The following is a 22,362-nucleotide window of genomic DNA, read 5'->3' on the forward strand; positions in this document are numbered from 1 at the left end:
GCTAAGCCAACCAATTAGCATTCTGGCTGACTGATGAGAATCAAAGTCATATTGAATATCGTTACTGAAGAACAAAGCTCAATCACATTAATATCATCAGTTAGTCACATTCAACGAAAGCAAGGGTTGATGCTGTTGCTACCAATCGAACGACCGCTCTATTTATTATGCATTTACAGATCTGAGGCACATTCCGGGCTCGCTGGCCGTGGGTGCCTGTGCCTGATGTGAGGGAGTCCTTGCTACCACTAGGGACCTCCCTTGCCTCATTGTACTCCATCAGCTTGCGAGGAGGCAGTAATGTCACACTGGCAGCAGCTGCAGGGGGTTGTGTGTTTGCAAAGGCAAAGCAGAGGCTGCGAGGCGTGGTGGGGCGGTGGGAGAGTGTAAACAGCCTGGATATGCAGAGACAGCTTCCTGACTTAAAAAAAAAACCAGAGGGGACAATTAAGCTGGAGGCTCACGTGCCGGGAAGGACGAGAGAGTGAAGGATTAGCAGAGGGTTTTGTGCTCTGTTCTATCACGAAAGCAATACAAAAAGCAAGCTGCCCGGTGAAGACGGATCCCGAGTGAAAGGTGAGCTGTTTCTCTGGATGCATTTTCGCAGGGCGTTTCTCTGTTACATTTTGAATCTGCGGAAAGCACTCACTTTGCAGTATGAATTGTGTCCGTACGTCAAGCTGTGGACAATGAATGACCCACTCACCGCTCTGCAGCTGTGGCCGACTGAGGTACTAAACTGTCTAGTCAGCAGTAACCTTAGAACTGAAACAATGGATAACACTTCTGCCTTAAAGTTCTGTTTGCCTGTGGTCTCTATCTAGAAAAAGCTCCTTTCGCTACAAAAGGCCAGCTTTTCATCCACGGATATTTAAATCTGTTGTACAGCTACATAATCACCTTGTCTTTGTTACTTGATACAATTTTTGCAACAAATCGCGCCGTGTACAATGCAGGAAACCTTCATTGACATTTATCTGGATATAATTTTTTTTAAAAATTCCCTCTGATGGCGTGGGTTCAAGATTCCCGTCTAGGTGGAGATTTTATGAGTGGTTGATTTAGCCCGAGAGGGTAACCGGATCGCCTCTTCAGCGTGAAGACTGTGATTAAACTGATGGAGCTAAACTTGGGGTGGTGCAACTGCCCTCGAACAGGGCTGGCGGTGAATCCAAAATTGGTGTTAATTTATTCATTTAAATTCATCTTATTAAATTTTTAAGGAAAGGTTAGCTCGCTTTAATAATGTGAAGCCGCTCATTTTATACAGACTAATATAAATAAGAGCTATCTCAATGGTTTTCTTGAAAGAAACCATGTATGCTGAGAAAATTCAGATACTTGTCTGCTCCAGGCTGCGATTATTATTGCTGTTCCAAGGAATACGAATGAAGGAATGAATTGGCTTAATTGCCAATCTCAATGAAACTTCACGCATTTACAATTCCATTTTGTAACAAGCACCTGTCAGATCAATTGGAGAACCCTATTTGAGCTGCTAACAACTTGATTTTGTTCTTTTTTACTGAGGCATCATAAAATCCTCTTCATGGTCCAGCTGATTTTAATCATGAAGGGTTAGACGTAAACCAACAAAGAACAAAGCTGCGTATAAGGGACTCATTTGGAGAGTTCACGGGATCTTTGAGCGAGATGTATGTTGGGTTATGTCAAAGAAATGTGTTGTCCCTATTTGTATTTCCACCCAGACTCCATTTAAGCTGGATGGAAGTTATAGTTTATACAGCACTGATGATTATTACCTCTTTTCATTTACATTGCAAGTCTTTAGGGCTTGTCCGTTAAAGGAGGCGCCTTTCCAACTGTGGTATCAGACTATTCCAGCAGATCCCTGCTTTTCCATGTACGTTACAGGCTTCTTTCTGGATAGATGCAAAAACTCCAGCAAGGTTGATAGCTTTCAGATGTGTATAAGTGCATAATTTTAATTATCCTGTGAAATGTTGCTGCTTTGTGTTTCTTCCCTATTTAAAAAATAATGGTCCCATGAAACATAAAGTATCTCATTATAATGTTGTTTGAAAGTAATATCAACCAGTAATTAAAATAGAATGTAAAGAAGAGTTTCTACCACTTTGGTTTTTTTTTAATTATTCATGCTGTTCCAAAGAACCTTACACAGCATAGCAATAAGACTGGTGGATTGTTTATTTGCTTGTCTTGAAATCTTCCATAGTGTGGAAGATGGCCATTAATCATTCTGCTGTGAAGTGTTCAGGGTAGCTTTACAGGAGACTGGGATAAATTTGAAAAACAAAGGATTTCTACAAAATCCTGGAAATGATTGGTCTTGATGCTGGCTGTCAAATGTGAGATGCTTTTTTTTGGTGATTAAACTTATTCATCCTATATTTTAATGGCGTTTTTATTTGTGTGTCTCCGTGAAAACATGGATATAGTCCCAGCCAATGAAACAAGTATTTCATCTGCTAAATTCAGTAACAGGAATGTCTAGTCTGACATGTTACTTTTTTTTTGCCTTTATTTTGGAATGTATAGAAGACCTAGAAAGAGAAATATTAAAAATCAATTTCTGCAAGCTCTTCATTAAGAGATGAAACACAGTCTATGTATATTGAAAACAGACTTCTTAGAAATATTGGTGTTGTGCAGGGAATTGAAGTGTCATCATTAAATAACACAGTGCCAGTGTGTGAATTCAGACATAGTTTTCCATGCTGTTGAGTTCTTGATGTCTGCCAGGCTGAGGGTTGACCTAAGAATCTACTTGGATCAGTGACAAATATTTTCCTTGTGGGAGGATACAACTGTAGAGTCTCGAGCTTGAGAGCTAGTGTATCCCATTATCTCGGTTAATTCAATAATCCTTGCCATGTCAGTACAGAACATTTAACCAGAAGCACATAGAGAAAATTGAACTTCAATAAAAATCGGGCCATCTGTATCTTGTGTAAATGTTCATGTACACTGAAGAAAATGAATCTGTACTTAAATGTGTTTTTGTGAGATGTTAATTCCCATTTGGTAAATTGAGCAGGCCTTGATGGATGTCAATACCAGGAGGTAAAGATGCAATTAAATCTACTGCAGTGTATGACTAACATGTTGTGATGCTCTGGAACCAGGTTGTGATCAGTTCCCTGAGGCATTCTGTGTTGTGTAGTTTCCATTGGCTTTGGTTGTGTTTTGAAAATGAGGTAGAAGCTTGTCATTTCTTTCCTCTGCACAGGTGTGCAGAAAAAGGGCTGTGTGCCTTGTCTTTTTCAATTGAAATGGCACATTTCATTGAGAGAATAGACCTAGAGTTGCCTGTCACCTTACACCAGATCAATGTTGCTGCTTCACAGAGAAAAAAGGAAATGTAAGCATGTGCAAGCAAGGTGGAGACAACTAAGGAGGATATGCAAAGGGTTAAATGGGAGAACTGGTATCTGAAGATACAACTGCTGTTGATGGGGTTACACAAGGGATTAGAATTAAGATTATGCAATTTGGAAGGGGGTGTTGTATACCCAGAGAAAGTTGTAGAATTAGAAAGGGGCAACCCTGAGAGAACAAATGGGGATTGGAATCATGTGAAACAAAATGATGTGAATGTTTAATTTTGAGCCAAGGAAACCTGGGAGCTAGTTCAAAGCAGTGAAGGCAGGATGGGAGGTAAACAATATAGTTTCAACGAATGAAGTTTTTGCAAGGTACATAATGGACTTTTGTATGGAGGAAAATATTGTAAATGCCTCATATTATTTCTTCTGTTTGTAACGACACTGATCAATTGCACACGTTAGTTCAGATGTTGGTCTCGGGGCTGAGAGAAATCCATAACTCTGTCAAGCATAGCTGACAAGGTTATCAGCTCTAAATTGTGCACCATTGATGGGAGACAGGTTATAGAAGACTGTACATGAGCAAAACTGAACATTTTCTATTGCAATCTACTCCAGAAAATATTGTGCAATGTCTTTTTCAAGGTGCTGACAGTTTTGCCAAGACCAACAGCTGGAGAGGCTGGCTGACCTTCTAAGGCCATGGATCTGGATATAACCATATAACAATTACAGCACGGAAACAGGCCAATTTGGCCCTTCTAGTCCGCACTGATCCAAGTACCCTCCTCTAATCCCACTTACCAGCACTTTGCCCATATCCCTCCATCCCCCTCCCATCCATCTACTCCCAACTCTTTCTTAAATGACAAAATTGACCCTGCCTCCACCACCTTTCCCGGAAGCACATTCCACACAGTAACCACTCTCTGAGTAAAGAAGTTCCCCCTCATGTTACTCCTAAACCTTTGCCCGTCAACTCTCAACCCATGACCTCTTGTATCCATCTCTCCTACTCTCAATGGGGAAAGCCTTTCCACAACTCTATCTATCCCTCTCATTATCTTAAACACCTCTATCAAATCCCCTCTCAGCCTTCTATGTTTTGAAACCGGTTTCTTATGTGTTGCCCTTTTAATTTTGCATCTGAACATTACACAGTGGATTGGTTTACAAACTCCATAATTGTTTGCTTCAGCACATAATTGTCTACCTGTCAATGACACCCTACTTAAATGACAGTGAGGTTCATTCAAGTGAGGCTATATTCAAGATGGGCAAGATTACAGGTTGTGTTTTTTGCAGTAATTTGCAGAAGTTGTTAGCTGCCTTCCTTTCCAGAAAAACAGTTTAAATCATTCCATTTATTCATATCTCTGCTGTATTTTTTTTGCATTATGTATTCCATGGTGCATGGCATTTCATTGCTCCAATCCAGAAAAGTACAAGGCTGGGTTTGGCTGGGTATCCAGGAGTGGTTGAGATGGAAGGGAGAGATCCCAGCAGTGCTACAGATCTGATGTTGTGGGATCAGCTACTTTTAACCTTGGGGCAGATATATCTTCCTAATTTTTTTTAAAGAAACAAATGCTGGGGAACTCAGCAGGTCTCAAAGCGACCATAGGAGGTAAAGATTTATAATCAATGTTTTGGGACTGAGCCCTTCTTCAAGGTAAGAATAAAAAGCAGCCAGGCCTGTATTAAAAGATTGGGGGTGGGGGCCAAGAGGGAAGAACCGGCAGGGAAAGGAGTCCAGACCAACAGACAAAAAGTGTTAATTGTATATGGATAGGAGGACTGGAGAGAGGAAAGGTGAGAATTGATTTGGGGGACTGGGGGGTTGGTTCTGTGATTGTAGAGGTGGGGGAAAGAGGACAGGGAAAAAGGAAGAGAGAGACACACAGCAAGAGGAAAAGAGACATGGGGATAAATGGTGGGTGGGCTAATGCAAACTGGAGAAGTCAATGTTAATGCAATCAGGTTGGAGGCTGCCCAGATGGAATATGAGGTGTTGTTCCTCCGTCTGGCAGCCACGAAACCATGTGCAGATGTGAGCAAAGGAATGGGGCGAGAAATTGAAATAGATAAAACTGGGAGATCCCCACTATTGCGGCAAACAGAACTGAAGTGATCCATGAAGCGATCTCTCAGTCTGCGTCCAGTCTCTCTGATCTAGTGGAGACCACAACAGGATTTTTTAATATAACATTCATTAGCAGAGTGTGAGGCTATAATACAAACTCGATGTTTTCTAAACCTGCAGGTTGGCCTAATTGGAGATTGTTGGTGCTGTTGTAGTTGGTTCAGGTTTATTTTCACAAAAATTAGTCCATGCAACAGTCCAATGAAAAGTGAATGTTAAATGAATGTTAAATTCCTGAAAAGAAAATTTTCCAGTTTTCTGGTCACTGCATGCAATTGCTGTGATTTGCATTACAAAGAAATCAGTCAAAAAACTTCCTTCGCTTCTCTTACCAAATCTACAGACCATCCATGTGCAGATACCAATAGACCCCAGCCTTCTCGTTACCACAACTCTGGACCTCTCCTGCTCTTCATCCTCTGCTGGATCCAAGTGTTCAGCTATCGGTTCTTCACATACCTGATTCTGAAGAGGGGCTCTGACCTGAAGCATTTTTTTTAACTTCCCATGGATTCTGCATGACCTGCTGAGTTTCCCCAGCACATTTGTGTTTTGGACTTAACCCCAGCATCTGAAATTTTATTGTTTAACTTGCCATAACTCCAAAAATGTTGGGGGTGGGGGGGGGGTTGTAGTTGTTGTATTTGGGCACCACAGGTTTGAGGGCTGGAAGGGTCCTTGTGCTGTATGTCTACATTTAAAAATAAATTTAAAAGCTTGAGTCTTCAAATCCTGGTTACATTCTTGGTAGCCTCTTTGCTGCCAAGGGAAGTGCTAACTTAAGGTAATTGTAAAGATTATTGTATTAATCTTTCTCCCCTATTTTTGCAGTTCTTTTGAAGGCAAGAATCCCAAACAAAGCCACATGAGTGAATGTGATGCTCTGCAGCCCAGTTCAGAAGAACCCTCCAAGCACCACATTGCTGCTACAAGTTTTAATTTCTGCAATGTTTGCTGACGTGGCTTTTGTGGTTGAGGATTTGGCAGTGTTTAGAACTTGATGTGAAAAGTAGTTGTGAAGTTTGCTGGCATGCCTAAGTGATGTACAGAGGATTGGAGTGCAACTAATATGACATTGTTGCTTGGAAAGAAAGGAAGGGATAAATAAGCACTCCAGTCTTTGCAATGCCCTCATGAAATTTTTGGTACATTCTCTAGCTTAAACTTTTTTTTTTATAGAGAGCTGACCAGAACTACAACCTAACATTTTGTTCATTTGTAATGTGATACCCCAATTCTTAGACTTGATGCCCTGACCAATGAAGGCGAGCATCCCAAATGATGCCTTCATCACCCTGATTTCCATGTTGCCATTTTCAGGAAACTATATATGGTAAAGTCCCTGGTATCCGGCACCTATGGGGATTGGTAGATGCCAGATAATTTGCTTTTCCAGTTGCTTGAGATTGCTTGTTACATGATTGGCAAACTAATGGCAAGGAGCACCAATTTTAAACTTAAGCATTGTTTGCCTACCAATATTTATTTTCCATGGGTTTTTTTTGTGGGTTTCTTGAGGCTGCCAGTTGCTTGAATCTCTGGATAACAAGGGTTTGACTGTACATGTATCCCAATGTACCTCTGTTCTCAATGGTTTTCCAAACTAAATTCAATCTGCAGTTCCTTGACCCATTCTTTCGGTTTATCTTGATTCTGTTGTAATCTCGGATTATCTTGAGTGTCCACTACACCACCAATTTTGTTGTCATCTACAAATTTTCTAACCTACATTTCTATCCAAATCTTTAATGTAGAGAGCAAATGACAGAGGACCCAGCACTAATCCCTGCAATACTTCACTGGTCTGGGAGGGTGGGGTGGGGGGGTGGGTGGAAACAACTGTACACTCCCACACCTGACTCCTACCACTTCGGCAAATTTGTATCCAATTAGCTTGTGTGTCTGGATCACAAGTGATCTAACCTTCTGGACTAGCCTGCCATGTTGGACCTTGCTGAACTTAAACAGACAACATTTATCGCCTTGTTAATCCCTTTGGTCGCCTCTTTAAAAAGCTTTAAATTTGTGATTCAAAATTTCCCATGACCGAGGGAGCCTGTGAGGCGGCCGGAGCCGCTGCGTCGAGTTGCAACTTTGCGGACGGAGTGATTGAAGGTGGAAAGCGGATCGTCAATTCGTGCACAAAAGAAGGGAGGCGATTAAACCATAATTATGTCCGAGTTAACAGCGGCTCCATCGATGGGGACGATGCCTTCTGGACACGCTGAGGAAAAGAAACCTTTGAAACCGTGCTGTGCATGTCCTGAAACCAAGAAAGTCAGGGATGCCTGTATCATTGAGAAAGGGGAGGAAAACTGCAAAGACTTAATTGAGGCTCACAAAGAATGCATGAGGGCGTTGGGGTTTAAGATCTGATGTGACAACGTTTTGGAGGTGGGGATTGTGACTGGAATTTAAATATGCTATACTGCCTGCTTGGAAGTGAATGAAGATGAAATGTAGTGAATTGTTGTAACAAAGGCTGAAACCAAGAACTCTTATTAGTGATTTATTTTTCCAAAAATAGTCAGATAATTGTGATTATTTCTGATTTTGATTGTCCAGAGTTTCTTACATCCAGAGGTACCTGCAAATTTGTATGATCCACCATGAATAAAAGTTTTCTATATAAAAAAAATTTCCCATGACCAATCCTTGACAATCAAAATTCTGTTGGATCCTGTCCCTCAGGATCCCTCCATTAATTCTTCCACAACTGACATGAAGCTCACCAGCCTGTAGATGCTTGGGTTGTTCGTCCCAAGTAAAGGCAAAATATTAGCCACCCTGTCATCCTACAGTCCCTCACCCTTAGTAATGATAATACATATACCTCTGCCAATGCCTCAGCAATTTCTTTGCTAGTTTCCCACAATGTTCTGGGATACATTGAATCAGGCCCCAGAGATTCATCTTGCTTTATGGGCTTTATATCTGACAGCCCCATCTCTTTTCTGGTGTGGCTATGTTTCAAGATGTCACTATTCTCTTTCCTAAATTTCCTGGTTTCTGGTGTAAATACAGATGAGAAATATTCATTTAAGACCTCCCCCCCCCATCTCCTATTCTCACCCAAGTTACCTTTACTCTTTATATTAATTGTAGAATCTTTTGAGATTTCCCCTTTACCTCATCTGCTGAAGCCATCTCTTTGCCCTCCTGATTTCTCTTTGAAGTATGCTCCTACATCCCTTGTATTTTCTCAAGGGAGAAGTGAAGTCATTACAAGTGAAGTACTTTAACTTTGGACAAATTACCGGAATTATTCAAATTGACAGTTAAATTCATTCAGAAAGGCTTCAATTAATCCAGGAGAGTCAGCATGGATTTGTTAAGGAAGATCTAATCTGACCAAAAGGACTTTCTTTGGGAGGAAGGAATCAGAAGGTGACAAATGTGGAGCTTTCTTTGTTTAAACTGCCTGTTGATTACAATGTCTCATATTGTAGGTTGGTTTAAAACAAAAATAAAGTAAAAGCCTATGGGATCCAAAGAAAAGAGGTCGGGGGGAGCGGGGGGGGGGGGAGGAGAATTGGCTCACTGGTGGGAGGCGAATGGTGAGCATTGATGGTGTTTGAGTCATTAGCAGGCTGTTGCCAGTGGGATTGTACTCATTCCCTTTTTTTATGTGGTGATACATGTTAGTTTATTGTCATAGACATAAGATCAATGTACAGATGCACAACAATTCTTGTGCCACATAAGATACAGCAACTGTAATAGTACAAATTAAATTGCCACAATATACCAAGACAGAAAAGTAGATAATAAATATAAAAGAATAGATAAGTATACAGAGTTGCAGATAATGCAAGAAAATTCAATAGTGCAGGCACATCTTTTAGCAGTCCAAGAGTAGTAATTAATGGTTAGAGTTAGGGTAGTTTGAGAAGGTTCAAAAGCTTGAGGTGAACTGTTCTTGAGCCTAAGGTGCTGGACTTCAGGCTTCTGTACCTCCTTGAAGATAGCGATAAGAGGGTGTGACCAGGGTAATGGAGCTCATTTTATGATGACTGTCTTCTTGAGGCAGTGTCTCCAATAAACGGGAGGTCTGTGCCTATGATGGATTTTGCTAGGTTTGTCATTTTCTCCAGGCCTCTGTGCTCATCGACACTTCAGTTTCCAAATCCAGCCCTGACGCGACCAGTCCCTTTTACTTTTCACAGTATAGCTGCAGAAACTTGATAGCGTATTCAGCAACATGAAATCTTTACAGACTTCTTAGAAAGTAAAGGTGTTCATGTGTCCCCTTTTCAGTTGCCTCTCTGCTGGTTCCAGGAGAAGTCCTCTCTATGTGCACTCCCAGGAATTTGAAAGTGCCAATCTTCACTGCTATTCCATCAATGTGTTTGATCTCTTTGCCTTCCTTTCCTAATATCTACAGTAAGCTCAAGGTCTTGCTGATATTGAGAATGATTGTTGTTTTGGCACCCCCCCAGCCAGATGCACAATCTTCATCCTACACCTGACCCATCACAGCTTAACCAACAATGGTGGTGTCTTCCTCAAATTTGTAAACTATGCTGGAGCCAAACTTGGATGCACAATAGTGAGTGTGAAGGCCATAGAGCAGAGGATTAAGCACACAATCTTGAGATGCCTCTGACTTGATAAATTTGTATTGGTTAGGATTAAAATAAGTGTGACATTTTGGTGGCTGTGGTGGAGTCGATAAGAAGGGGTTTCTTCCCTCAAGTAGTTAGCAATGACCTCTGGCCAACACTCCTGGACTACTGAATGGGGGAGCAAGTGGCTAATTTAGAATGGATCACAACCTATAATAGCAAGTCTTCTCTATTTTGGACAGGATTTTGTGTTTTGCAAACTCCACCATGGAGCTGACTGGAAAGGAGGTTGGCTCACCCCTGACAAACCTACTTCAGGTCATCCTGTCACATAAAAAATCCTAGCAATGGCTTATTTTAATCCCCGGAGAACTAAATAATCCTGTGCAAGCCGTGTTGCTTACTGCCGTAAGGGTCAGTCATGCACCCAGTGACTGCACATTAGCAGTCCACGAGGACCAGGAACAAGTTAATTTTATGAAAATGGACAAAAGTGCAGACCACACTCAGAAATGTGGCTGACAATGGGTGGCTGCTGTGCTGCACAGCAGAGTGAAGCTGAAGATTGGTGAAGGGAAGTTGTTGAAAGGAAATTTCACTCACTTACTGCAAGCTATTTTTTTCCAGTCTCCAAAGTTATATTTGGAAAGCCAGCAAGGTTTTTAGAGAAGATAACATGTCATTTTCTTTTTCTATCTTTATGAATGTTCTTCACAGAATTGTTATTAATTTGTGTTGCTTATTTCTTCTGACCAATGTCAGAACTCTACAATTTAAGATGGTAGTTATTTTGCGTAACATACGGTAACTAAAATATAAAATGATAAAAGACTGTCTACTGAACCTCTGTCTTAGAAAAATTATAAACAAGAGGAACATGTATTTCTTGTGGAAAACATTCCAAGGCACTTCACAGGAAAATAAACAATAACTGAGACTCGGCCAAAGAAGAAAAATATTGAAAACTTATTTATATAGCAGTTCCACATCACCCCAAAGGAGTTTCAAGCCAATGAAATGATTTAAAAGTGTAAACCATGTCATGATCAAAAAAAAACTGAAGACTTTGTGCACAGCAAGATTCCACAAGTGTTGCTGTTGTAATGCTCACATATGTCATTGGCCAGGACCAAGGCTATCTCAGTTCCTTGGAGATCTCTGCATGCATTTCAGAGAAATCAAGGCGAGTTTATGACAGCACACCAGTCATCCTCATGCACTGAGGCATCAGACTGTTGTGCTCCAACCTGGAAATAGAACTTGAACAAAGAATCTCTTGATTTTGAGGCAACAATAATGCTAGCTGCACCACAGCTAACATTTTGTGGGAGTGCTCAACTGTTAGAAGGATGAATAAAGGACAAATTGGTATTTTCATTGTGCCTTTTACAAGCTTGGATGCTCTAAATTACATAACAAAGGAAGTACAGTAAACCCTTGGTATTTGGAATTCAAGCAACTGGAGGCCTCAAGCAACCAGCAAAAAATAAATTTAAAATTTAAAATAAGAATAAAATGAGGTTAAAATTTGTAAATGTTCTCCATTGTAACCCCTAAGCATTTTGTGAAGATGGGGGAAAATATTCAGCCAGCAGAGTGCCTCGGTTGTGCTTTGCTCCAAGAATAAAGTTGTGCGAAACAGCAATGGCATGACCCAAGATGAAGAGCTGGTTGATGCTACTTGCCGTTGGAGTGACTCTCTTAAATTGTCTCCTTATCCCTGCTTAGTAAGAGTTTCCCCAGTTTGAGGCTTTAGTTGTAATCTTGGTGGAGGGGAGGGAGGTAATTGTATATCATTTTATTGATCTTTCAGGTGCCTCTGTCGAGGGGGAGGAACCTGCAGATGCAGCACCAGTAAAATGTTTTCAATGAATGTAACTTTAAATAAGGCCAAATGTTTTAAGGTTTATGTAGTCATGTAAGTGAAGTTTGTATAGTGTTGTATTTTTGTCATTTAAACTGCTTATTCTTAATGCAGGTGTATTAGTTGGGCATTGTAAGAGTAAGCCTCAAGCAACCGGAAAATCTACTTGTACAGCAAGTATCAATCCCCATAGTTGCCCGATACCAGGGGTTACTTTTTAAGTGTTGTCACTGGTGGAATGCAACAAACTTTTTGCTAGCTTTAAGATGTAGATTTTGTAACGGAGAAGTGGAGTGTTTTAGAGAGGCGATTATGGTTTTTCGACTGAAATTTTGGGAAAATTGCAGAAAAAATTAACATAATTTCTGCCCGTGTGGTTGTTCACACGGGACGCCATTTTTAGACTTCTAGTACCCGAGAGCAACAGTCCCAGTGGTTTGACGTGCAGTAGAGTGGACGACCCTCAACAAATTTTTCCAGTACGATTTTCACTGCAGGCTTCCTCCAAAAAAGTTATAAGGGTCCTGCAGGATAAATCGCAGTGCAAGAGTTGAGTCAAAATTCATGCACATTCCTTTTTAGACTGCCTGTGTAGCAGCAAAATTCCTTGATTGTATCGGTATGTGCCTGCAGTCTAAAAACCATATGGTTATGGCTAAGATCTGTTCAGCTTGTGGTGTGGGCAACAGTGAGAATTCATTCAAGGCGAGAGATAAAACAATAAAGAGCTCACTAATGGCAATAGGTCTGGGGTCAATGAAGAGAGTCCTAGAGGCAAAAGCTCATAGGGATTTTAAGTTCATAGCTTGATACCATTAAGGATGTAAACCATGTGGGCAATGGAGCGAGGAAGACAGAAGAGCTGGAGAGGAAATGTGTTGCTGAGGGCTTTAACAACGAGTTATCTGTGGCAATTGGGATGAAACGGAAATAGACTGGTTGACGGAGAGGATGTTGAGGACATCAACTCTGAGCAGATTGGAGCATCGAAGTAACCAAGTATTTGGAGTCAATCCAACAGCTGTTCAGGGAGGAAGGTGGAGGTTTGTGATGAATGGTAATGCCTTGGCCATCTGAGTGTGTGAATGGTATCAATGGGTCAAGATAACCATCTAGAAGCATTATAACAGGCAGTGTAGGAATTTGGGAGGGTTGTGGTGAGCGTGGCATAATCCATTAATGATATTATGTTTTCAGAGAATATTGACAAATTGTCAGAGTGCAGGATGGATCACTGACATTGATAGCAGGTGACAAAATAAATAATTGTAAGAGATTAATCGGTGGGTTAATGGAAAATAGCATAGCTACCCTTCTCAAAATCTACTGATACTTGCAGAGTTTCATGCCATTCAGTACTTTGCTTGGGTCTATTTTAATGCAAGGCAGCAGATTGAAACAAAACAGACTCAACATGGAAAGGCCATCATTGATTTTTTTTTTTTCTGAGGGAATAGGGAATGTTAAGTTGGAGGACTTTCGAAAGAACAGGAAGGTTACAGATTGTCAAGAAGGGCTTTGGGTTAAAGGGCCTTTTGAATTAAGACAATGTTGGCAGCTCAGAGAATTAAAACCATTGATATCCACTGTTAAATGGAGTTGACAGTACCTGGAAACAAAAACTTCTGCAATGTCAATTGGCACAAACGAGCATGGCCATCAAGGAGAATTTATGTGAGCAAAGTTGCTGTGCCAATCCCTTTCCTCCTCCCTCCCCCCCACCCAACCTGATAAACAAAAGTAGAATTCAGCCACATGGAGTATTTTAGTGCATCTTCTATTGGCTTACACATTTCTGGTAATGTAGAAATAAACTTGCTTATCTTTGAGAGAGCCACTTGTCTAAATGGGATCACAACATCGATATCAAACACAGGAACCTCATTGCCAGAACATGAATGTCAGCTTATTGTATTGTGGATGTTTTTTTTCTGTGAAAAATGAATGCCACATAATTATAGGGCAAAGTTTCTTTCTAATGTGACTGAAAACAAAGGTTTAACAGAGTCAAAATCCATAATACACAATATAGCCTCACAGAATATGGTTAAAAGAACTTGCTGAACTTTAATTTCATGCAGGCATTCCTCGTAGAAAAGCATACTACTCTTCTGTGGCTGGGCTGAGGATTTGAATGAGAATGATGGGCCAGTGGAGAAAAGAGTGGATTCTCTGTTAGTAGGTCAGATTTACTTTTGGCCCTGAATAAAACCTAGCCCAGGTGAATAGGATAAGAGTCTTTCTGCTGCCTCTTGGGCAGAGGTGATGTGAATCTGAGCAATCTCTGAGCCAAAAGTAGTTTCATTTCATTCTCCAGAGTTCATGCATGGAACAAGTAAGCAGATGGGAAATAAAGTGCCTTTGAGATGTTATCTGGAGAGAGGCAGCTGTAGAGTGACAAGGTGGTTGAAAGGTTTTGATGATCGGATTGGTTATATGATGTCTGAAGGTATGTGAACTTCTCCAAGTTATATGAAAGGGTCACAGAATGGCATCCCTGTTGTAGCCTTGCAAATCAGGTGAAAGCAAACGAGTGATCAGCTAAATTTACTACCAAAAGGAAGCCATGTTAGCAGATTTCCTGTTTATACTGGAGATTGAGAATCTGGTTGGTGGTGAAATAACAGCCATCTTGCTCTCAGCGCCATCAAGACTAAAGGGCTGTTTGTTGATTTGAGGAAGGAGAGGACGAGGGACCACTGACCTGTCCGCGTTAATGGGAAGAAGGTGGAGAGAGGCAGAATCTTCAAGTTCTTGGGAGTCTGTATTTCAGAAGACCTTTCCTGGAACCAGCACATCGAGACAACCGTGAAGAAGGAACAATAAGACCCCCACTTCCTCAGGAGTCTAAGGAAATTTGGCATGTCATCAGGTACTCTATCAAACTTCTACACGTGCACTGTGAAAAGTATACTGGTTGGTTGCACTTCAGTCTGGTTCGGCCATTCAAGTGCCCAGGAACTCAGAAGACTGCGGAAGATGGTAAACCTAGGCAGGTCTATTGCTGGCCCTTTCACGGCAGACATCTGTGTGAGGCACTGCTTCAAGAAGGCAGCTAACATGGTAAAGGACCTCCACCACCCTGGTCACCTCTTCTTGCAGCTGCCTGAAAACCTCTTCTCACTGAAGCTAGTCAAGAGCAGATTCTTTCCAAATCTGGGATTCATGGATTTCCCCTGGGTGTACTAATCATAGGCTGTTTCGCTCGCTCAAGAGGACTGTTTGAACTCTTGACACCTTTTTGCACCAGGATCTCTCTGAATATTAAAATATAATGTATCATATTATCTTTATTTAATTCAGTTAGTTAACTGTTACAGTTTTTCTTAACTAAGATTGGTGTAAGGATTAGAAGCCGGATGAAGAAACTTTCCTTCAGCTAGCCAGCTGTCAGTATCTGTACCGTAAGGCCTGGAAAAGTGGTAAAAATAAATGCTGTACATGTATTTGAGGAGCAGGATCAATTGTTGACAGGTGGGATTAGGCTCAACCGTACTTTTGAAACACAAAAGTCAACGTGCTGTGATTGTAGTAAAAACACAGAGAAATGCTGGAGTAACTCGGCCGGTCTTGCAACGTCCTTGGGAATTAGATATAGTACCGATGTTTCAGGCCTGAGGCCTTGTTTGATGAATAAGCAGAGCACAGGTGAAGGAGCAGATGTGTCTACATCTCCTCCCTTACTACCATTCAGGGCCCCAAACAGTCCTTCCAAGTGAAGCAACATTTCACTTGTGAATCTATAGGGTTCATCTACTGCATCCCATGCTCCCCTTGTGGTTTCCTCTACATAGTAGAGACTGGGTTCTGACTGGGAGATCGCTTTAGTGAGCACCTTGGCTCTGTTACAGTAGCATGGATTTCCCAGTGGCCACCCATTTCAATTCTCCATCCCCTTCCCTTGCTGACATTCCTGTCCATGGTCTCGTGCACTGCCAGACTGAGACCACTGCAAATTGAAAGAGCACCTTGTCTACTGTCTGGCCACCCTACAACCAGATGGTATTAACATTGACTTAAGTATACCAACCCCCCCCACCCCCACTTTTTCTTCCCCTGTGATCTCTCTCTCTCTCTCTCTCTCTCTCCCTCTCTCATATCTCCTCATATCATTATCTAATTAACACCTTTTGTTGGTCTCCTTCACATCTCCACCCCTCTCCCCCATCCACAAGTCCTGTCTTCAGTCTTTTTATTCTTGCACTTTCCTTTTTTTTGAAGAAGGGCTCAGGCCCGAAAAATCAGTAATATCTTTACCTCCTATGGATGCTGTGAGACCAGCTGGGTTCCTCCAGCATTTCTGTGTGTTTTTTCAACACTACTTGTGACTGCCATTCCATCCATAAGAATCCCATGTATATTACATTTTCTGTGACCCAATAATTAGGACTGGCATTGTTGGACTGGCTGATATATGTTCAAATTTTATTTCATTTTAAATGCATCACACTAAAGGGGCACATTATGTTTAGTAATGATGGGCTTAGATCTGCTGAACCATGTTATGGGTAGTGAAAATTTGCTGTCATTATTGTGTCCTCTGTCTGTATGTTAAGTATGAATTTGCCACAAAGAAAGAGAAACCATATAAATTGGCATCGTTCTAAAGGAACATAGACATCGTAGTATACAAGTTCATAATTTATGAATGTAGAATAATATGTTATGAGAGTAATTAGTGAAACAGCTCAGATCCTGGGGCTCCTACATAGAAACACTGTAAAATGTGAAGTAATTATTGAACTTGTACAAAACCATTCTCAGGCCATGACTTTATATCCATTTCCACTTGTCATGCTTCAACAAGGATTATGAAAGGTCCTTTGGATAATCCAAGGATTTTCTAGAAATTTTCCAAAGACGATAGAGAATAGAGGATATTATTCTCCTTAGACCAAAGAAGGTTCAGCCAAGGTTAGATACATGTATGTAAGATCATGAATGCCTTAAGGGAATGTTTACCCAGTAGCAGATGGTTGAAGGACCAGGATATCTAAATATAAAATGTTGTGCAACTGGGGCAAAATAAAACTTTAACAGAAAGAGCAATTATGATCTTGAACCTTTAGCTAGAAATCATGAAAACACAATGAAGTATTCCTTTAAAAGGAAATAGATGAGCACTTGAGGGAAAATAATTCTGCAAGACTCTAGGGTCAGGCTCTAATTGGAAGCTCTATTCAGAGCAGTCATTGACGTGACAATGAGCCAAATGGCTGTCTCCTATGGCATTACAGTGGTGTGATTGTTCTTCTCAGATCCCCTTCTTGATTTGATTGATAAAATATTTTCATCTTGTCAAGGCTCTGCATTATGGCAAAGCACTTCATGTTTCCACGTCTGCATTGGGGTTGGGAGAAGGGGCAGTGAAACACATGAAAACAATCTTGACTGTTGGTTAATCCACATTCCCTGGCTGAGCTGGAGATCACAAACATTAAATGTTTGACATTCTGAATTGATAAAAATTAATGCATTTTAGAATGCAGGGATTTTTAAATAACTCAAGTTTTACTTCAAATCAATTATTTCAAAGTTTTTTAAATCTATATATATATATATATATATATATATATCTCTCTCGTGAATTGCAGTACCATGGTCAGGCCCAACCTAGCAAGGAGATACCCTGGCAAACATTCTGCAGTTTTAGTGTACACACTTCTCCAATGGAAGTGGAAAAACATCTGGTGAGCAGGGCCAAGGACTTTGACATTTATGAAGGACTCCTTCACAAATGCAGATGTCCCTTGGTAAGCCTTGTGCAGAGAAGTGCCAGAGTTTTGCAATGAAATGTAGATGTTAACATTCAGCTAAAAATAACATGCAGCATAGATTAAATTTTGCTTATTGACATTTTGATTTCTAATATTGCAGGTACAAATGGAAATACTGTTGTAAATATGGTATGATAGCAAATTCATCATGGTTAGATTCTCCCTTCTATTAATTTACACCTTGTCAAAATTGTCATAGAGCTGTCATAACCCAAGCTATCACACCACAAGCCTGCATCAAAATATTAAAATACATTACATAATCAACACAAACTTCACACCATATCTATCCAAGAAAAGCATTTTGCACACTTTTAATTTCAATTTATAAAGCAATAACTTTTTTTAAAAAGTACCAGATATCCCTGAAATGGCTCCAAACATTTTATGACTTAAAAATACTTTCATGGTTCTAGATGTATCACTCAATAATGTTTACAGAGCCCAAGTTGTTTGGGTCTAAAGTTGAGATTTTTTTGCTAACCCGTTTAACTCCCCAAACCATTCCTAAACAGATGCACCTGTCCTCAACCTCCTCTATTGTCAGACATCCTAACCAGCCTTAAACTAACAGAATGAACATTGATTGTTGTAACTTTAGGTAACCAATTTGTGGTTCCACTATTACCATCTCTTTATCAACTCTTGTATACACACACACACACACACACACACACACACACACACACACACACACACACACACACACACACACACACACACACACACACACACACACACACACACACACACACACACACACACACACACACACAAATGGTTTGTCCCTTTAACTGACTTTTTCTCCAAAATTTTATCACCTACGAGACTATCCCCAAATTTCTTTCTGCCCTTTTCCCCTTTTCATATTTTTATCTTGATGATTGAAAAGTCCAGACTCAAAACTCTCATTTCCACAAATGGTCTGACCTGCTGAGTTTTTTCAGTGACTCTTTATTTGCTCAAGATTCCAGTATCTGCTGATTTTTGAGTTTTCCTAATTTTCTTTGTCCTTGGCACCAGAGAAGTAACGTGCTCTACAGAGATTAACTTTGAGCCATCCTTCAGGTTTAAAAATCAGTGTAACTCGCCTGAATCAACTTCGCCTACCATCTCACAGTCTGGTTACTAGAAGATTGCAACTGAAGTACTATGCCACATAAACAACAATCAAACTGCTCCTTTCTAAAAGACTGTTAAAAGAATTGCAAAAAGTTGGGTTACAGGTACAACAGGTTATTAAGAAGGCAAATAGAATGTTGGCATTCATCGCTAGAGGAATTGAATTCAAGAGCAGGGAGGTCACGCTGCATCTGTACAAGGTACTGGTGAGGCTGCATCTGAAGTGCTGTGTACAGTTCTGGTCTCCATATTTGAGGAAGGATATACTGGCCTTGGAGGCAGTTCAGAGGAGGTTCACCAGGTTGATCCTGGAGATGAAGGGGTTGACCTATGATGAGAGAATAAATTGTCTGGGATTATACTCACTCGAATTCAGAAGAATGAGAGGAGATTTTATTAAAACATAAAATTATGAAAGGGACAGATAAGATAGAGGCAGGAAAATTGTTTTCATTTGTAGTTGAGACTAGAACTAGGGGACACCCAGCCTCTATGTGGGGAAGTAGATTTATGACTGAAATGAGGAAAAACTGTTTTCCCAGAGAGTAGTGAATTTATGGAATTTTCTACCCAGGGAAGTGGTTGAGGCTACTTCATTAAACATATTTAAGGCTCAGTTAGATAGGTTTTTACATTAAAAAAAAATGCAATTGAGGGATATGGAGAAAAGGCAGGTGGGTGGCATTGAGTCGCTAGGTCCTTTAAAACTGCCGTTTAAAATCGCGTTTACCGGGCAATTTGCACCCCAGTTACACAGCAGTTGGAAAGGGTCCAACCCGGTCAACCCCATTAGAATCTAACCAGGTCCCTGAGCTACCTCAGAGGTAGTTAGGGAATCCAGTTATACTTGCCTAGTTCATGTCCACAGGTGATTTGAACAGGAAAATGGTCAACCCAGTTACTCCAGCTTGCATGCTGGCATCACAGGGAAAACCCATGGCAGAAGTTCCTGCTGCGATTTGTTGCGGGGATTAGGGTGGGGGGAGAAGAGGTTGCTGCTGTGTAGAGGGGGCCACAATTGGGGGGGGGAGAGAGAGAGTGCTCACCCCCAGGGTTTGTGTGGGGAGGGGAGAAGAGGGGTAGTTGCTGCATGGGAGGGGAGGGGGGAAGAGAGGTGGTTGTTGCTGCTCAGGAGGGAGAGGAAGGGAGAGAGAGAGAGAGAGAGGGGTCACTGCCGTATAGATGGGGGGGCGGGTGGGGGCCATAAATTGCCGCTGCTGAAAACTCCATTCCAGTTTGCAGCGACAGATCAACATTCGTGACAACGGGATGTTGTCGGGGGTGGCGACGAGGGGAGGGTGACTGGGGGGGTGATTGATGGTGGGTGGTGAATAACAGGGATGGAGGGGAGGCGGCAAGGGAGACTTACCGATAGTTCTCATGAGTGTGTGAAGCGTCACTTACAGTGCCATCATGGGGATGGGATTCCCCCTGAAATCACCAGGTTAGCGATTTAATGGGTCAATTTTCCCCCTACAGTTTAAAAAGTGCTTCCAACACCTTTTCTCCAGTAATCGCACCCAGGGCCCAAGTGCTGCAGTTTAAAAGAGGTAATGATCAGATCAGCCATGATCTGATTGAATGGTGGAGCAGGCTTGATGGGCCAGATGGCCAACTCCTGTTCCTATTTTATATGTTTTATAAGAACCAACAGTGGTTTATTTTAAAATCCTGTGACCGTGAGGGGCCTGGGCACAAGATAGCAGCACCTGTGATCAACAGCAGTTCTTGGGGAGTTACAGACTCCATTGAAGCAGAGAACTGGTGCAGGGCATCAGAAAATAGGGTGACCACCCCCAATTTGATTTATGAAGGAGAAGCAGAGGAGACGATCTATGCAACGGTGACCGTGATGACAAACCAGCAAGGGGCTCTGAGGCTGAAGAACACACAGGCAGCTGGATGTTGGTGACTCGAGGTGAGGATCCCTCGTGGGCTGCTGCCAACTGTGGTCAAGGGACTCTCACAAATCTGGGACCTGCTAGAGACTGGCTGAGAGGGTACTAAGAATCAGAATCTGGGTGCAGAGGCGTACCCATGTTCTAACGTTAGTGGGTGCAAGCACTTTTAAAAAAAAAAGATGCTGTGACTCATACCAGAAGGTGAGTCAGTGAATGAATGGTGGGCTGCACTGATTTTCGATGGCATTGGATTGGGGTGGGGAGAGACTCTCCTGAGTCTGTCAGAACTCAAGTAAGATCGACAAACTTCCACAAGAGATAAACTGAGATCATTTCCGTATTTAAACGTACATGAATTGTGAATAAATTATGGGAAACCACAAACTACAGATGTCTTCATGAAATTAATGAAAATCTTGGCTTAAATGAAACAGAGAAAAGCATTGGGAAGAAAAGAGGAATGCCTTCAAAATTGAGATGAGCCTAATTCTGTAACTGATTTACATAAATTTTTAAAAATCCCACATTGTGCTGAGACTAATGTCAGTTCTGCAATGGATGATAGGAGCTGTTGATTCTCATGCCTCTTCCTGGCGATATCTTTATTCGAAAATGAGCATGGACGCAGGTGAACAGTGCAGATTGGGGCCACTGTTGTTTCTAGCCTGTAAGCCCGGTCACCAATGCAGCCAACATGTGCCTCATTGAAGGGAGCCGGGCCTGTGCCCATGCACAATCCAGACTCTTGGACCTGCTATGTTGTACCTCCGATTGACTGGCACAGAAGATTCTGTCAAGCGGGAAGCCCTTTTTAGGACTTCAGCTGGTCTGCGTGCATAAATAAACAAGGCCATGTGGGGCAAAAGCCATTGAATAAAGCAAAGATTTCACTTGAGGGAAAATAAAACAATTTGTCCTCCGTTTACTACAACATTTAACATTGTTTTATTTTACTTACTGTGTAAGGGTGTGGTGACAGTGCCTTGAGCACATTTCAAATGAGTAGATGAGAGTGCATGTTTAGTTCTTCATTCTCACCTGAACTCCCATGCTTTGCTTTCGCGTTCCCTACCTCCGAAGCTGGCTGTAACCTGCTGAAACATGACCACTCAACACAGTGCAAATGTCAAATTGGCTGACCTCTCCAAGGAACTTAAGTTTTAAAGGAAGTACATAATTATTATTTGTATTCGTGGACACTCGCTGACTCTAGGGGGAGGAACTCTTTTGCTTCTCTTTCTCTGACTTTAAGGGGAGCTGGGCAATTTCTGCTGATGGCGAATCTGTCTGCCTTTCGATGGATTAAAGGAAATTTTGTGTAATATCACATTACCTGTTTTATTACATTGCAATTAATGAAATGATATGCATCAATTAGAAAAACAAATTTAGTTTGCAGATCAAATGACTCTTGTCATGCTCTCCATGAACTAATACTTTGTGGTTTAAGGTGTTGCAACCTGCTTCTGGTGGACTGGTTCTTCAAGTTCCTTATGCTCCCTTTATGTTTTGCTTCTATTTGCATGATTTTTGCCCGAAGGAGTAATAATTTTTCTTTTTTTTAAATAAGACTAACTTTGTGCTTTATTTTTGAACAATTATTAACATCTGTTTTGATGATTTAACCTACAAATGGATAAGGAGTGGCACACCAGGTTGCAGTATCATTAGAGAGGATTCAC

General features: G+C 41.3%; 1 protein-coding gene and 1 pseudogene across 2 annotated transcripts in view; both read left to right on the forward strand.

The window, feature by feature from the left end:
• The first annotated feature begins 350 nt into the window (after window positions 1–350).
• frmd4bb (FERM domain containing 4Bb) overlaps window positions 351–22,362 on the forward strand; it is a 335,203-nt gene continuing 313,191 nt past the window's right edge. For both annotated transcript variants that reach the window (XM_069937083.1, XM_069937082.1), the window contains exon 1: window positions 351–576. The gene's annotated coding sequence lies outside the window, so the exon portion shown is untranslated. The remainder of the gene's footprint in view (window positions 577–22,362) is intronic.
• LOC138762653 (cytochrome c oxidase copper chaperone pseudogene) lies at window positions 7,560–8,089 on the forward strand (annotated as a pseudogene).

The sequence above is a fragment of the Narcine bancroftii genome, chromosome 5 (assembly GCF_036971445.1).
Source record: "Narcine bancroftii isolate sNarBan1 chromosome 5, sNarBan1.hap1, whole genome shotgun sequence".
Lineage (NCBI taxonomy): Eukaryota > Metazoa > Chordata > Chondrichthyes > Torpediniformes > Narcinidae > Narcine > Narcine bancroftii.